The following is an 18,202-nucleotide window of genomic DNA, read 5'->3' on the forward strand; positions in this document are numbered from 1 at the left end:
TCATTATATAATAATTCTCCCCGTGCTTGCGTGGGTTTCCTCCGGGTGCACCGGTTTCTTCCCACCATAAAGGCATGCGTGCAGCTAGGACTACAATTAAAAATTTGCCGACTGGCTAACACTGGCGCATTTACAGAAATGTTGATTAATGTGCATTGTCCTAATCAAATAAAAAAAACAGAAGATCCACACAGGACATGCTGAAATGCATTACAGAGACAAGCAAAATACACACACACACAACAAACAGCAGTTGCAGGAAGACACACTTTCTCTAAAATGAGATCCAAGGCCTGCTGCTCCTATTTTGAGCCATTTGCTTTTAAAAATAACTTCCTAACAACATCAGTTGTTGGAAAGTTCATGCAGGCATCTAAAGAACGTTAGGATTTCATTAGAGCATGTTTTCTGATGTATTTTGGCTCCTAGGTTTGAAGTTAGATCGCTCAGCTGGGACATTGAGATCCAAACAACTTACGAGAGAGAAACGCCATGTCTGATGTAACACAAAGTGTATCAGCTAGTTTTTTAATCCATAAAGAAAGATCCTTTATTACCATGAACAGGGTACATTTTTTGGAAGCTGTCCCATTGGAAAACTTGCTTATTAAGTGATCAGAACTTAATGGCAGATCAATCACTCTGGCACTTATACATGCAGACTCAGCAGTGTACAGTTGGATTGTAGATGAGGAGGAGCATTATCCAAAGTAGAAAGACTAACCCTTGAGCTTTTATTTTATAGCCTGTAGTCTACCTTTGAGAATGTATATATCATTAAATTGCTGATGTAGCCAGGTCTATTTGTACATAGATTACTATATCATTTTGAATTCCTCCTGGAAACAGGGAAAGTAGTCCCTGTAGTTAGTTTTGCCTGATAATTGTGCTGATCTCGTGCAAAAGAAGCAAAAAACTTTGTCTCAGATCATTTAAAATCAAATTTCAAGAGCTGCAAAAAGTTAGCATTTTATCACCTTTGAGCCAATTCAAGTCACCTATCAGCACATCTCTATTTTTGTGCCTGAATTGTCAAACTCAACATCTCCTTTTGACACAGATGGTGATGGATTTCATAAAACCATGACATGTTTGCTGGGTTTTGTGTGAACACATGCTGCAGGCATCTGAGAGACAGAGAGAGAAACAGTCAGTAGTCTCACGACTCAGACAGATAGTCTACTATTTTACAAACTTTGTTATCTTCTTCTCCTCCCTCCTTTATCGTAGTCATGCAGTCCCGCCTCTTGCTGCCCTAATATGGGGGCATCTCTGCCCTCCGGCCAATCAGGCTGCTGGATGCGTCCCTCCTAGAGATGCCATGGGCCTGGGCCAGGCCTGAGGTTTCAGTGAGGGGAGCAACAGGCTGGCTGGTGACAAGGGGCAAAGGCTTTAGATAGAAAGAGGGGGAAAAGTTTAAAAAATACCAATAACAATTAGTTAAGGAGAGCAGCTGAGGACAGACAGGACGTGAATGTTACAGAGAGGGAGTCATTAGGAACATAGGAAAAGAGAGAGAAGCTGAGATTTGAGCTGCAGGTGGAGGTCCGTCACCTTTGAACCACTGGAAGAGGCTGAGAATTAAGGTAGGCTGGATGGATGTGATTTAATAAAGTGTGCTGACGACACAGTGCAGTCTGCTGACACCTGAGGGCTCTGTGTTGTTGCTCTGTGCAGAGAGGGAATCAGGTGTTAGAAGTCACAGTTAAAGGGGACTGATAAGCTTGCAGTATAAAGCTTCAGCGGCATGCCTTTGTTGCTCTGGGTCTGGACTCTGTGGCTGTATGTTTTCGTTTTAAATCAGCCTGAGAATGTGTTCAATTTTCTGAAATATTGCTTCAACATTTGGCAGCTCAGGAACTGCTGCGAGCTATGCAGAATAGTTTACGTAGCAGCCGGCAGACTCCACATTGCTGACTTGGGAGAGCATAACAATAGCGCGCTGTTTAAATGCAAAGACGGTTTTAGTAGGACAGCTGCCGCTTGTGTTTATTCCAACATGCCAGTTGCTGGTTACAAACACTTGAGCGTTCACTGAGGTATAACTATTTGCAGTGTGGCATGTCACTATGACTCCAAGTTTATAAGACTGTTTTGTAATGTGACCTGGGTCAAATAACACTTGAAAATTATTCATAGCATATATTTAAGCCTATAGGTGTGTCAGATGGGTGGGGCATCCAACACTGGGAGCATCACAACAATTAGTAAAGCAACTTAACTCTAATTTATCATAATAATAATAATAATAATAATAGGGTGTACCAGTCAAAAATAAGTTTAAATGGCCTTGAGCAGAGCTGCTGGTGGCATTATGCAGCCATTTAAATAGCCAAATAGCCCCTGTCTGAATGTTACACAGCAGCGACAGCTGCAGTGTGACGGTCATAGGATCTGTTTGCCCCCCAACTACAGCTCCACCAGCCTGGTATGTACGTTGGCCCAAAGTGGGTACAGAGGCTGCTGTAGCCAAATCACACTCACTCTGTGATGGAGGACCACCAAGACATGTGTGGAACCAGATTACATGCATGCAATGGGTAATTTTTGGGCCACAGAAATTGTAATGTAATGTGCTTATAATATTATTATTACATTACATCAAACATTCTGATTTCAAAAACAATATCAAACTAATCTAAAATGCAGATTATACTTTCCAGCAACTTTTTTTTTACAAGGGCATTGCTAGTTAGGTGTTTTTCCTGCCTTTCATTATCAAATATATTCCCGTTTAGGACATTTTTGGACTGATGTACTGTTTTCTGCTGCTGGTGATTTATTGCTTTCAACCAATTGTTTGAAGGAGTCCAGCTGTATTAAGCTGGACTTAAGATAAGACTCAGACTGATATACTTTTATGAAAGAACTAAGCCTACATTATTTATCAAGTTAAATCTTTTGCAGTGTCAGCTAAGTGGTACTGAAATTCCAGTGAACATGACGGCATTAGCACGGACAGTCAACAGTCGTTCACTGAGCTGTGTGGTAAACAATTTGAGATGGCAACAAAATGGGATAAATACTGTGAAGCTACTCTGAGGGCCATGAGATTCCTCATCAAATGTGTCCAAAAAGGGTTCTTGCATAACTCAACATGTACAGCTGAGATAACAACAGTATGTGCCTTCCCTGTGTTGCACCACTTATTCTGTGGCTATCACGCTAATCATGTTTTGAAATAAATGATAAAATAGCAGATTGTCAGCCGATGGTGCTGCAATTGTTGCTTAAGATAGTTTGATAACAATTGTTATAATAATTTATTTAACAACTGTAATAATTACAGTTCCCTGAATACAACTATATGTACTGAAGCTTGGCTACAGATTTTAGTATTTTTAGTATGTTCTGTCATTGTACACTCTCAGCATATTTGATCATGTTTAATATGTTTGTCCATATGGTAGTTGTTGACGTCTCCCCATCATAATAATGGCAGCTGCCATGCCCCTCTTTACTGCAGCTTGTTTAAACGGAGGCCAGTAAGTAAACTCTCCTCTAATTCTGTCTGTACATATTGTTACAGGGCTCACAGGTCTGAGTATGATGCTACAAATAAAGTCTTAAGTGTCAAGTGTTGTGTAGTTTTGTTGTCGTGGATGCTTTAAGACAACATAATCTGTTATTTTGAGGTTACACGTTGCCGGAACAAAATGGAAAAGCAGCAGGTATCATTTGTGTGTGTGTATCCATTGAGCCGAGAGTAAATGACATAGAATGAAATGATGGATGATAATGGCAGTTTCCTGGCGACAGACTTTGGGTGGTGGTGGTGTAGGTTGCGGTTGTGGGTGGGGTTAATCGTAGACCAGGAAGTAGGGTCAAGAGTTGATTGGGCAGTTCAGGCGGGAGACCTCATGAGGAAACATGGCTTGACGTACGTACGAGGGTGAACTTCCCTCAGAGAGCCGAGAGGATTTTTCAGGAAGGAAGACTCATGTAAACAAATGACTCGAGAGCACATGTCACGTGTTAATATCTAATACACAATTTAAATATATTTATTCTAACACTGAGAAATACAGTTTCTCAGTTTTAGTGTGTTGCAAATTTTGAATCACTCAAAAATGTGAGAGACCTCACAGTGTCTCTCACCATGTGTCAAGTGTATCTGTCAAGACTATCTCATTTTCCTGTTTACATGGAGGCATTTCCTGTCCAGAGCCCCACGCCAGCGGATGTGTCTTGTTTTGGCCATCTGATGTTTCAAATGGCCAGGAGACGCGCTGGGATCTATCCCACTAATCTCGAACGGTTTGGACATTAGGCTGTTTGGTGGATGTTTTTATCTAAAGTGGCTCAAAGATGCAGCGCTTCATACATTTTCAGCCATGGCAGTGGCAGTGAATTGCATTTGCTGTGTGTATTACATGTCATTTAGCTGTGTGTATAAAGAGGGGTATGCGTAAAAAAACCATTTCAACTGCCAATTACATGTGCTTTGTGGATTGACAAATAAAGCTCTCTTTCTCTTGAACACCAAATATAATATAATACAACTTAATGATAAAGTGATTAAATGTCAGTTATGTCAGATGCAAATGACAGACTACAGTACATAGCCACAACAAAGCCTGGACATTTTGTTTGTGATGCCCTCAGCTTAGAAAATCCCATTTAAAGGGGTTCTCCAGTGATATAGTAGGCCTACTGTACTTCCATTAAAATGTTGGAAGGACAAGAGACAGAATGAGCAGAAATTTAAGCTGCTGAGGCTAAGATATCTTGACTTTTTAGTCTGGGTCAAACTCCAATAACACTAAATCCTACATTTCTCATAATGCAACCAATAGCAAATGCCCACTTCTTTCAAGCTTAGCTTCTAGCGTGTAATGCTAGGGGCTGGAAGGCTCTCCATTTCCATGTTTTCACAGGCGGAGTTGCATTCCTCACGACAAGTAAACTGACCTTTACCGTATCTGTAAACGTAAACCAGTGGACTGTCTTTCCAGAAACATGTTCTTGTTAGTTTGAATTATACACAGACCTAACTGTAAACAGCCCAATGTGTTAACTACAATTAGTAATTAATAGGCGCTCAAAAAACTGTTGACAGAGGGGAAATTCTTTTCCCGTTCATTGTGTGTTGGTGGAGGCAAAACTTCAGCCAATAACAACACAACCATCTGATTGGCTACTTAAATTGATAAGTAGGAAAATATGTTTTTTTAAATTGGGTAAACTGAGTCATTAACTGTAATCTGTCTTTCATCTGTCCTCTCATTTACTAATTCTTACATCATCATATCTGTCCAATCATCTTTGTGCCCATGAACAATTTTTGGATGCTGCTCTTTAAAGATCAATGTGATGCTGTTATTTTGTTTTTCATACAGACAATAAATATTGTCATATATTTACAATTGATCTTTCCTTATTGATTGTAGGCTCCATATGTGTTTGTGGCTCCATTCATGTGAATTCACACACATAAGTACCTACACACAGTACACAAACTGCACATGAAGATAAATCAATAGGTATACAATTCTGGGAAAGTGTGGAAAAATAAATTCATTTAAAAAGGAAAAACAGCCATACACTGCTATTTTATTCATGTGTGGCCTGCCTCAGGAAACTCTTCAGTGTTCCCGCTCTCAGAATAAACTAGAGATACTGATTTCTAAATCTCAGTGTGTTTTTTTAGAACTGATGTTATTCGTTGGAGTATTTGCAGTCAGTCTCGTCTCTAGAATAGAAACGGTTTCCCTCCTCCGTTCTTGTGATTGTCCTAAAATTAGACTCAATACGTATTGTGTTATGCACTCAGGCTGCCACCAACTGTGAAAAAGTGTTGCGGTATTTCCTCTGTGTGTGTACTCTTATGTAAGTGCGTGAGGAGAAAACCCATTTTTGTCGATATCTGGCCTCTGCTGATAATACCTGCGGCCACAAATAAATCACAAACTCACATCCTCAGCTGTCTCTCATGTGCTGCATCGTTGCTGCAGTGTTTTATGTCAAAGAAATGTTATCAATGTTTAAATAGCAGATGGGTGGTTGTTTTCTTTGGGTGGACACCTGATGCCGAGTCCTGCCATTACTGAGCCAACTATAACAAAATTAACGTGTCCATCTCTAATAGGCTTAGAGCAGCAGGGTCCATTTCACAAGGCTGCTGCTGTAAGTCAGAGCAGGACAACAAGAACTATTCAGCTCACATCGCACCATAACAATCCCTGACAGGAGTCTGGAGCGGTCTGCAGAGTCACAGCTATCAGCCGGGCTTTTGGCTGTCCTCACAGAAAACAACACTTGTTTAGACTCTTAGAATTGAGCAAAGGTTAGGATTTCTTGGCTAGAAGCTTCTTGCAGTTGTGCGAGTGATAAATTAGCAGCTTACCGTTGTAATACTGCTACAGTACACAATGGTTGTCTGTACAAAGAGTGTGACCTTACTGGACACACATTGGAAAGGTTTTAAAACTATTAATTAATAATTAGTAAGTTTAGTTTTAGTAAACGTTTAGTAATTATTAATAATTACTAAACGTAATTTGCGGTTTTGGAGAATTGTCCAATATTGACATTCTGGTCCCTCAAAACAAGGGACCTTGTTTCGTTTCCTGTTTCCTACCAGCAACATTGGTTTCTTTAACCATGAAGGGGAACTTTCCTGAACTTTAAAGTCCCTCTCCACACAAAAAAAATTGATTTTCTTATGTGTTTATGGCCTGGGCTCCTTGAGAGCCCGCATACAGCTTATTGCCTACTGATGTTATACTCCTTGCAACCTATGCCCTCAAATTTGTGGCAGGCAGTTTTCTTGTCTTCCTTTCCAGACATTGATATCTCCACAGTGGCTGAATGGATTTTAACCATTCAAACTGCATTTGAAATGTCCATCTCCCTTCGTTCTTTTGCAATTTAAATTGTGAAGATTGCCCTTACCAATCTCTTACAACGAGGACCTTGGGAACATACGGATGACCCCAAGCTGGGAGTGTTCAGTGGAACAAAAGTGAGTTGGCGTGACACAGACTGGCCCTGAACTCACAAACCTCCTGGCAGAGCCTGAGATACACAAGATGTAAGCATTAGGTTCGATCCCTGGCCCTGCAGTCCCATGTAGAAGTGTCCCTGGGCAAGACACTCTGAATTGCTCCCGATGCTGCGCCATCAGTGTGTAAATGTGTGTGTGAATGTTCATCTGATGAGCAGGTGGCACCTTGTATGGCAGCCTCGGCCGCAGTGTATGAATGTGTGAGAATGGTGAATGGTTCCTGTACTATGTAAAAGCTTTAAATAGTCGTTAAGACTAGAAAAGCGCTATATAAATACAGCCCATTTACATTACATTTACAAAATTCACAAGTGAGTAAATGCTAATACAGTGAGTGAGAAGGTGGAGGGCTCAGCGTTGTTGTATACATACAGGCCACAGTTTTACATGGTTGGAGGATGTATGGAACATATAAAATTACATCCATGCGTGCGCTGTTTTCATATACTGTAGATTTGCATTGTCATATGGATTGTTTTGTATTGTTTTGTAAGGCGCTGACATTTGAATTATTTTCAATTTGGTATGACAACTTGCTTTTACAACTCTGACTACTGAAAGGCTTTTTTAGTTCTAACAGTGGAGAACAGAACCAGTGAGGTAACTGCAACCACAAGTGCGGGTACTTAAAGGCATGGGATGAATAGGTGGGTTACTTTACACACCAACCCAATTATTGCCCATCGGACAGTCTGGCGTGGTCGGTGACCCGAGTCTGTTTGGTGTGTTCCGTGCCGTCATCAGTCGGAGGAGCCATCGGCGTTCATTTGGGCCAATTTGACATGTTAAATCGGCCAGTGGGCAGTCGGACTCAATATCCAATTACCGGAAATGACCAGCGGGATGAGCGTGACGAACGCCTTTTAAAAACTGACCTTTGTTGATCTGAAATGAAGGCAGATTCAGCAACTGCACGGCCTATTTCTCGCTTAAAATTTTTCAGAAACACGTTTCGGTGAACTATTTTCATGAAATATGAGATCGTATTCCAAACGAGCCGCCTTTATGGTCTGTTTTGAAATTCGGGAGAAGCCAGACCCACGTGACGCGTTCGTCCAATCAGCTGCCGGTTTTATTTTTTTGGGTGACAATACAGATTAGCGCCGCCTGCTGTTATGGAGACGTATTACGTCTCGCGCACGCGCAGACGGTCGGTAGTCGGGTTGGTGTGTCCGAGCCTTTAGCGATCGTGATGTTAGGGCAGATAGTATCTAGCTCCAGATGGCTGGACTGGTCCTTCTCACTATGAGAGAAATGCTGCAGCCATGAAGCTTCTTGGTGTGAATATGTAAATATACTTAATTCCTTGTTCCACACTTTCATAACAAATCTTAGAATGATTGCACGTAAATCTGATATAGTAAAATAAGGCTAAGCCCTATGCACAAACTCGGTGCTGTTGAAAGTTAACATCACAGATATCTCTACAATCTCACTAACAAACCCACCTGCATTATCAAATCTACTCATGACAACATAATCCACCTCCTGTTAGACGAACTGCAGAGTGGCTGACAGCGCCAACAAGCTCTTTAGCTTTCTGGTTTGTGCTCTGATCTTTTCAGAGCCCATCGAAGAGCAGTCAGGCAGCAAGAACTGACACTCTTTAGCTGCATAGTAGCTGCCATGGATCATATTAGCGTCTTACCCACTACATTATTATGGATTCAACCTTTTTGTACCAATTGGACAGATGACTATTCATTTTAATTTATGAATAGAATCACTGGGAAATAATGTGACATTTAATTAGTTTGTCTAGGAGCGTGCATCCCAGACAAGAAGCAACCTTGCTTTCACTTGTTTGTGCATTTTGGTTTTAGCCTACTGGATATTCTTTTGATACATTGGTGCACGGATGTGTGAGCATACATATTTTTTATGTTGATGTGTTCCACTGCAATAATATACACATCTTGACACCCTAAGTAAGCATTTGGTACCTTAGTTTTTTTGTTTTTTTTTCTTCTTTGAGATTAAATCTGCTTTGCACAAGCGTTTTTTTCATGGCACAGCTGTGTTGGTAAGCTCTCTGATTGTGATGGTTTCAACAGTTTGGACAAAGACGAACCCTCTTTGGTTCAGTCGAGCCTGGCACATGGAAGAGGGACGTGATCAACAGTAGAAATGATCTTACTGGGACTGGGATATACAGTATGTATCTGCTCTTTCAAATAAAGTTATAGGACCAGTTCTCAAAGCAAAGATGCTATTCATCGAGGCAAATGGCGGCCCACCAATAGCCAGTTCTGTCAGACATTTATGCCTGTTAAAAGGACATTTGTCATTGCCACCGCTGCAATAAATGCAATTGCTCTTGGGGGGAATTGTCGGGTCTTGATAAATTTGATTTTGAGAATGTGTAAATTAAATCAACTCCTCTCTAAAGAAATTTCAGTTTCCCCGACCTTTAGGATTGATAAAACCTGCAGTTTCACCCTCTCTCCATATGTCCCACTCAGTAATTTCATTAAGACAGGAGGGCTGTTGCATCCTGCACACACTTAAGATAGAGAGCGATACAGATCCCACTATGATATAGTCTACGGATTATATAGTCATACAACATTCACTTTCAACAGGAACCCTGAATCGGTATGGCAGAAGGTTGAGGGTCCATGCTGATTGGGCGGTCATCAGGCATGTGGAGGCCTGCAGATGTGTGAGTCTGATCTATAATAAGACCGGGCTGTGAAGCATTTCAAATCTTCACCACCTCCTCCTCTGTCCATTCCTCTTCTCTGTTCAGGGTGTGCCACCTCCTCCACCTGCTGCTGTCTGTCTGTCACACAGAGCTGCAGTGTAAAGCTGCTGTCAGTTACACAAGTCTAACTGTAGCTGATAATACTTAAGCTGAAATATTCTGTTTTTCTTTAGAGGAGTGACTACAGTTTATAAACTCAGAGCTCAGGAAACTTGTCTCATTGGAACTACAACTGCAGCTAAAAGTTACATAGTGTTGCTTTAAAGGAAAATTCCGGCCAATTTTTACGTTAATCTTGATCGCTATAAATATGCGAGTACTTTCGATTAAAAAAAATCCGACCTCAATCGGTCCTAGCAAACTGGAGTTGCTAAAGCTACCTCTACGAGTTTCCACTGAGCTGTGATTGAGGCACAAATGCACTCTAAAACTTGCCCCGACAACTGCCGTTTTCAGCTACAGTAAGTGGAAGCTCGTAGACGTAGCTGCAGCTACTGCGTATTGACCGCACCGATTCGGCTCGGTTTTTTTTTTTTCTATCGACTGTACTCACATATTTATAGCGATCAAGACGTAAAAATTAAAAATTTAATTAAATACTTACTATGCCACTATACCACTTTGATAACTAAGATTGCTTGACAACAGTGTCATCCTGCACATTACTGTGATTGTTGTGTCTGCTGTAGCTTAATGAAACACAGCAGTGAGGACTTGGACTCTGACTTCCACGTTCAGGCCATTAGTACAGCAGTGTAGTGGTCGCACCTGTTGTTGTTGCTGCTGCACCTGATGCAATGCCAGTCACTCAGGACTAAAATAATAGTTAGAAAGCCTTGGTCTCAACACGGCACGCTGAACATCTCTGTTTGACAGAGTATGTGACCCAAACTGAATTTTCTGGTCAAACAAAATATCAGAATATCTAAACTATGTAAGATTTAGTGTTTAAAATGGGTTGAATTATCTGCACTATTTAAAAAAAAACCCACCAGAATCTGTTTAAGATTTTCATTAAATAGCCTAGCAAAGAGACCATTAAATCATACCGTTTTTCATTTGTAGATGTTGGGGTTCTGGATCTGCTCAGTTTCCACAACAGATTGTTAACTGAGAAGTCTAACAATACCATTAAATATTAAATTTATTGTAGTCTGAACATTGGGCCCACTATGTTCATCGCTGTAGAAGCAGCAGTCAGTGATCTACCAGGGCAACCCGTTCTCACTCCGAACTCGTAAAATACGGACATTTGGACAGTGGCTGTCAGCGTCGGAAGCGACAAAAAAAAGCGCCCTTCAGCGGGTTTGTAGAACGCACCAGGGAGAGCAGCATCTACACAGGGTTTGAAGATGACGTAGGACTAAGAGCGACTACGGTAGCGAGTAGTATGAAAGGCCAAAAATCCGCGTAGGGAGGTTGGTTGTGGTGGTGCAGGACTTTCACCCAGGAGACCAGGGATTGTGTCCCACGTGTCATGTTTCCTAAACTCAACTGTCCGTTCTTCTTTTCTTAAACCCAACCGTCTCCCGCGTGTCATGGAAACGTAAGCCCACCCACAACCTTTTCCTTAACCTAACTGTGTTAAAAGTGACGCCAACAGTCCCAACCAAGCGCGTTCAGAAGCGTGTTTAGATATGCCGCTAAAGGAGACTTTTAGCGTCAATAACAACGACAAAGACACCTGAACATGCGTCTGTAGGCTACATATTACAAGATGGGAGTGAGAATGTGTTGACCAGGGCCTCAGGGATGGTTTTGATGTCTCGGTTCTCTTCCCTTGAGAGTGTATCACTTTATGTGTAAAGGGTCTATCTCTCCAAAACTTGTTCTATTCCATGATTGTGACTGATACACTGACCACTGGGCATTTAGTGAATGTGTGTTATGTGTTCCTGTGACCTGCTGGATACCAGATAGCTCCAACCCACCCAAACAGGCACGACATGCATGCTGACACTCTACACGTCCAAACACACACACGCACACATTCAAACACACATTTAAATACACAAACACACACACACACACACACACACACAGCTAGCTAAGCTACAGCAGTTAAAAAGTGATCACATGAAGGAAGCACTGTGAGGAAGGTGATAGCTAAGGGGCCACAGCTATGGAAAGAAAGCTAAGTGATTCCCAAAAGAGATATGATGGACTGATGGTAAACCGACCAGGAGAGGAGCTTCTATACATTCAAAAGACTTTTTGGTTAAATCAGTGACTTCTTTAAATAATGGCTCTGCCCAGTGCTGCTGTTTCCTTAGTAGCCAACAAAGTTACTGTGTGGATATACTGTTGTAGTTTTTAATTCTCACATCATAGTTTCTATTCTTAATAGTATTCAAAAATTCTACCAGCTAATGTGAATTACATGAGGGTTTCTTTCATTGGTGCTACAAACACTCGGGCTATTTAGTTCCTGCTGGCATTGTTTCTGCTTTTATAGCGTGCATTAGCTCTCAGTGATGACTGATCGATGGATAACAAATGTGTTTAAAAGTCTAAGTGGACATCAAAGCGTCCGGAAGAAGGCCATGGGATCTGGTCTAAGGTCCAGTCTGCTTTACTGTATTTGGCTGCACCAATAACATTCCTCCGAGCCCTAAATCAGTGTGAAATTATTTTTTTCTTTATACGACTTTTATACAGTGGTACATTTCAGTGCCACAACAAACATGTCTACTGTAAAGCCCCTTTCCAACTGGACAAAAAAAAAAAACACTAACACCCACTAACATCTGGCTTTTATCTTAAGTGGGAAAGGTTAAAATAGGCATTCATTCCCGGGACAAATGACTCTGCAGTAGTCACGGGTACTTATCGGCTCCAGCTCCAACGTGGTGCTAATGCTATCTCAGCAACAAATTATAGCCTTCTTCATGCAAGCGGCATTCGAACATCATTTCAAATTAGTCGGCACCCAAGTTTTATAGAGAGACTGAACAAGTTATATACCTATGTATTATATGTATATCGGATATAAAAAACAAGTAGCCACCGTAACATTTCCACCGGCCTCCATGCTGTCATGTCTTTGTGACATCTTTGCAGCAGCTTTCTGGGTATTTGTCTTTGTTGGCTTTGATTACTGTAAGTGAAACAGTTCACTATTGTCTCATGGCGTCACTTTAATTAACTGTGTCGTGGACTGGTTGGTGCTGGTGCTGTTGTTTTCAGCTGTTCTCTACTGGTTTCTACTGGCTGTATACAGTATAAGCCATACTTCTACTTCTTCTTCCTCTTCTTTCCACTATTTCAGAGCACTTGTTTCAGCACTGTTTCCTGGAAGTGACATTCAAATGGACTTTACTCTTGCATTGCCAGACCTTCCCACACAACGCTGTGGAGGAGGGTCTGTCTAGTCCACACAGCATTCGGGCATGGGAGAAAAATGATCTCTGGTTTATTGGTATTTCTTTAAACCAATCAATATCGTCTTGAGCGGCGCTAAGCGCCCGACGGAGCAAGAGCGGCTCTGCAAAATAGCCTTCGGGAAGGAACTTGTTTTGGTGGAACGTGTACATTCAAAGGTTGTTTTAGTCGTGCAACAGAAAACTCCGATTGGACAGATAGTCTAGCTAGCTGTCTGGATTTACCCTGCAGAGATCTGAGGAACACTTAACCATAGTCCTCAGAAATCCACCGGAGTTTAAAATTCCAACACAAAGAAAGCGGAAGGTAATGGACATCTGGCGGGAAGTCCGGCGGCAACGGAGCAATCCCGGAAATGAAACAACGTTGATATGGACAAACTGGACTTAACCTTAACAAGCACATTTAGTAGACATATTGCTAATAATGCTCATAAAATTTGATAGCCACCAAATTCTTTATTTTTTTCAGTGGTATTTGTATGTTTGTTTATTATGACAATGTCACTTCTGTCATGGATGATTTGGAGCAGTTCGAGTAGTACCAATGGTTTCCTAAAAGTGTCTGAGTGGAGCGTTTGGAGAGGCTTGTGTAGCCGGTGCAGAGGCATGACCAAGACTACGGAAAGAATCTCAAAATCGCTGTCTCAAAAGCTTTAGACTGACGGCCATGTCACTGTTTGAACTCCATATGTACGAGCCTGTCATGAACACCCGATGCTACACCTTCTTAAGAATGCTACTGGAGCTAATTTACTGTTATACGATACAGTCCTGTTTGGATGGCGTTTCAGTGGTGACTGGTGTCATCCTGCATGTAGACTGTTTTTATTAAATGTCCATTGAAACAAAATCAGAAATGTTCCTGATTTAATTTAACTTTTTACAGATAATTGCAGAAACATACCGTATGTGTCAGGTGTGAAAAATATGCTCATATCTTTTAATATTCTATATATGTGTGTGAACACATGCAGTGAGAGCTGATGATGCAATTTCAAACTGACCCTAGAGTAAAATGTCTGAAGCAGAAGTGGAACACATCCAGTACATTTTTAATTTAGAAGTAATAGAAGAAAATTGGACACTGAGATCCTCAGATACAGTGCATTAGTTCCCAAAGTTTCAGGAATTAGTTAGGGATACACAATCACAGTCAACACAAGGGCAGACTAAACACATAATGTAGAAATTGTAAAAAATAACCCTTTCCATAAAAAAGAGAACAAAAATCAGTAAAGTCATCTGTTTTGTCCTCTTTAACCCATTATAGGATAAAGTTGGAGTAGAACAATCAACAATTCCTTTTTCTATGTACCTCATTTCTGTCCTGTTTAAAATATTGTAAGGTTATTGGACATATGTTAAATTTAATTGAAATTTAATTTAACTGAATCCCTGTTTATGTGCTTTTATCTACAGGACAGTCAATTAAATTAATTCCGCCAATTCAGGAAATGGCTTCCCATTCTTATTTTTAATGTATGACTCTCCTATGCAATGTGATGAAAAAGCTTAGAATGAATGCACTTCATTGCAGTCTCCTCTTAATTGAACTAGATAAGATCTTAGTTAATCTTACTGAGTTTTTTTTTTTTTTTTTTCAGACTCTGACAGAGACCAAGAGGACAGCCATGTTTTCAGCCAGACCAGAGATCCAGCTGTAAGTAAACGCAGACCTCCTTCTGCTCGTGCAAATACATAAACCAACCATGCTACTGTCGTTCTTTAGTAAGAGCTGTAACGCCAAAGTGAGTAGGTGATTTTAGGCCTTAAAAAATGGAATAATGATGAGATGATCAACACATGGGTGGATTACCGAATGGGGCTACCGGGCCCGGGTCCAAGGGCCCAAGAGCTCAGGGGCCTCTAAGCCAGAGCCTCTGCGTGAAGTCGCTGTTATTAACTTGTTGCAAAGTCAAAGGGCTTAGTCAATCATGTCAATAACAAAGACCCAAAAGTCCTACTGGAAAACTAAAGGAAACTAAATATTCACCTGGAAGATGACACAAGAAAGAAATCAGGATCTATTTTAAGTGAGTGTTTTTCCCTCAGTTTATCTATAGAATTGTAGAGGAGCTGAGTACTCTGTGCAATATTGGCCCTTCAACTCTGAGGGAAGAAATCAAAAAAGCAAAGTGCAAAACAACAGCATTATAATATTATTAAGCCTATTATCATCATTTCCCTGATGACAAACCGAAACCAACAGTCTACATTGGTATTCACTGATAAGAAGATGTTTTATTTCTGTGTTCTCGATCCCTTTAAAAGCCCCATCTGTCCTCCACACAGTAACAACATGCTGTACTTCAGCTCTGAATATGGTGCAGACGACACTTTAACTCAGTGGAGCGATTCTTATACGACACTGCGGGTTTGATGACTGAAATCATTGGCCACAGATGTTACCGTTTGCTTTTCAGCAGAAAAATTGACTTTAAAGAGGATGTTATCTCTTGCTCTCATCTAATATGTGTAAAATGATTGCATTATTATACTTTATGAAGAGAGTTGTGCATTATTTTTGATTGTGTACTTAACCTCCATACACAGGACATACACTAAATAATTCTAGCTTCATGTTTTTGTGTGTGTGTGTGTGTGTGTGTGTGTGTGTGTGTGTGTGTGTGTGTGTATGTGTGTGTGTGTGTGTGTGTTAAAAAGAAGAAGAGATATTTTGGTTGGCAAAAATGAATCTTAATGAGTAAACTATCTTTTTGAAAACATAAAATGAATATGTATAGCAGTAGTTCTTTTGGGAATCTAGCTCACAATCTGCACTTGAAATGTGTAGTGGGTACGTGTCTCAGTGGCCTGACAACAGGTGAAGTGCTAGGACAGGATGTTTTTACAAGATTAACCATGTGAGAGTTTATGAAGCAAGTAGAGGAAGGAGATACGGGAGGCTGGGACATGACACGTTTCCTTCAGAAAGGAGGTAAGGGGTAAAAAAAAAAGAAAACAGCGCAGTTTGATTCAGTCCAACAATAACAATCCAGCAGAGAAATTCTGTTGCAGTCAAGGGAATAAAACACACACATCACAAATAAAATCAAAGGATAAAAATGATAGTAAACATTCTGGGGGATTCATATTAGTATATAGATTAAGTTCAATAAACAGGTCAACAGGAGAGAAATATAATTTACCCCCTCCAGCTAAAACCTTCTCCATTGAGAGAACCTTATCCCAAATCATGAAGTTACAGAAAGTTAAAATAAATTCAGTCATAGAAGAGAAAACAAGGCCATCATTAATGTACAGAGGATAATGATGAGTTTAACTTCCTCAGAGATAAAAAGCCACGTTGTCATTTTTACTGCCTCTGTGCTCTAAAGATGGAGTCACGGCCACATCCTCCAGTTAAGTGGATTGGTAGTAGCAATGCATGGTCCGCATACAGAGTACCTCAGAGTAGTGGTAGTAGTACAACAAACCCACAACTTTGTATGCCTCACACACACACACACACACACACACACACACACACACACACACACACACACACACACACACACACACACACACACACACACACACACACACACACACTGTTACATATATTCAAACCTGGGAGCTTGGAGCTTCTCAGTACAACCGGTTTTCTTCAGTTCAGTAGCTTCACTGGAGCCGAGAATGTCAGTGGTTGTTAAAATAAATTCGCGTCTCGGTCCCCATGTGCTTTACATTTTCTGCCAGAAGCTGCAGTGCAAAGCTGCTATAGAGAAACAGATCATCTTTTTAGTTGAGTTAAAGGGTAAAAGCACACCAAAAAACTGCTGCTGCATGAATATTTCAAAGTGACTTAACACTATCTTCTACTGTGTTGGCAGGTAAAAGACAAGAGGCGGTCGCCCCCCTCTAACAGATCCCCCTCCGCCCCACAACGCAACCCTCACCACAGCGGCTCCACAGACGAACAGGAGAGCCCAGAGAGAGTGGTGAGACACACACACACACACACACACACACACACACACACACACAGGAGAACCCATTTATAATACATGCATCTGCAGGGATACTAGTATGTGCTGTTCGGAAATATGCTAGTGATGCACCCGAGTCTCAGGAAGGAAAAGAAAAAAAATAAAGTTTAAGATTTGAGAGAAAACCAATCTTGGTAAAAGCTGGTTTTTTTTTTTTTACATTTGTCATGTGAAATAGTAGAAGATATCAACTTGATTCAGGGGTGGAGTAGTCTCACATTGCCAGCTGTGGAGATAGGTCTGGTTACACCACAGATGCATTCTAGGATAGGGGGAAAGAAAAGGCTCTGGGTTGTTTGCATTTTTTTAAAGCAATCACAATCGCCTTGGGCGGTGCTAAGCTCCGGACGCAGCAATGGTGGCTCTGCAAAATAGTCTCGGGAAGAAATTTGTTTTGGTAGAACATTTGCACCCAGCAAAAGAAAACGCCACATAAAATGTTAAATGAATTTAACTGTACCCTCAATACTGTAACGTGAGCTCTTTAAATTAGTAATTTGCTCTCACCAGTGTAAGAGCCAATCTGTCCCAAAACGTTCCAGTTAGAGAGTAAGTGCCGTATTCTTTGTAAATCATTTCCTGAAAGAAGCAAGCAGGCCTGGCTTGTTGCACGATCCAAATTTTCTTCAAAACTTGCCATTTCCAGCATGTAGCTATAGCTATCTCAAAGGTTGTGTTTGTTTCCGTAGCGTAGCGATTTTGAGAACAGCAACACACAAAGAGCGAACATCCTGCGCGTGAGTCAGGTCACACTTTATCCTGAAATGTACTTCCGTTTGATCCAGACTAGGGAGGAAGACCTTGACAGCATCACAGGTCAGTTCAGTTTTATGAGCTACATTGTTATTCGGATATATTTGGACAGGGGAATGCAGCACTGTGACTGACATCGTGTCCCCAGCAGCCAACAGACACATACAAACTGGATCACAATAGTCCAGGCCCGATCTGCTGAGGTCATTGTCCGGCACATAAACAAGCTTTTATTTCTCCCAGCTCAGCACAGATGCCAGTCGCGGCCTTTTCACGTCGCAGCAGGTGACCGCCAGCTGCTGGACGCAAAGTCGACAACAAACATCATCTGAATGAAGCAGATCTGAAACCAGCTGCAGGTGTCGGT

At 41.1% G+C, this 18,202-nt stretch overlaps 1 protein-coding gene across 6 annotated transcripts in view; it reads left to right on the forward strand.

The window, feature by feature from the left end:
* The first annotated feature begins 1,364 nt into the window (after positions 1-1,364).
* prx (periaxin) overlaps positions 1,365-18,202 on the forward strand; it is a 39,477-nt gene continuing 22,639 nt past the window's right edge. For all 6 annotated transcript variants that reach the window (XM_028570371.1, XM_028570396.1, XM_028570389.1 and 3 more), the window contains exons 1-3: positions 1,365-1,586; positions 14,698-14,753; positions 16,927-17,034. The gene's annotated coding sequence lies outside the window, so the exon portion shown is untranslated. The remainder of the gene's footprint in view (positions 1,587-14,697; positions 14,754-16,926; positions 17,035-18,202) is intronic.

Source organism: Perca flavescens, chromosome 3 (genome assembly GCF_004354835.1).
Source record: "Perca flavescens isolate YP-PL-M2 chromosome 3, PFLA_1.0, whole genome shotgun sequence".
In the NCBI taxonomy this organism is placed as follows: Eukaryota; Metazoa; Chordata; class Actinopteri; order Perciformes; family Percidae; genus Perca; species Perca flavescens.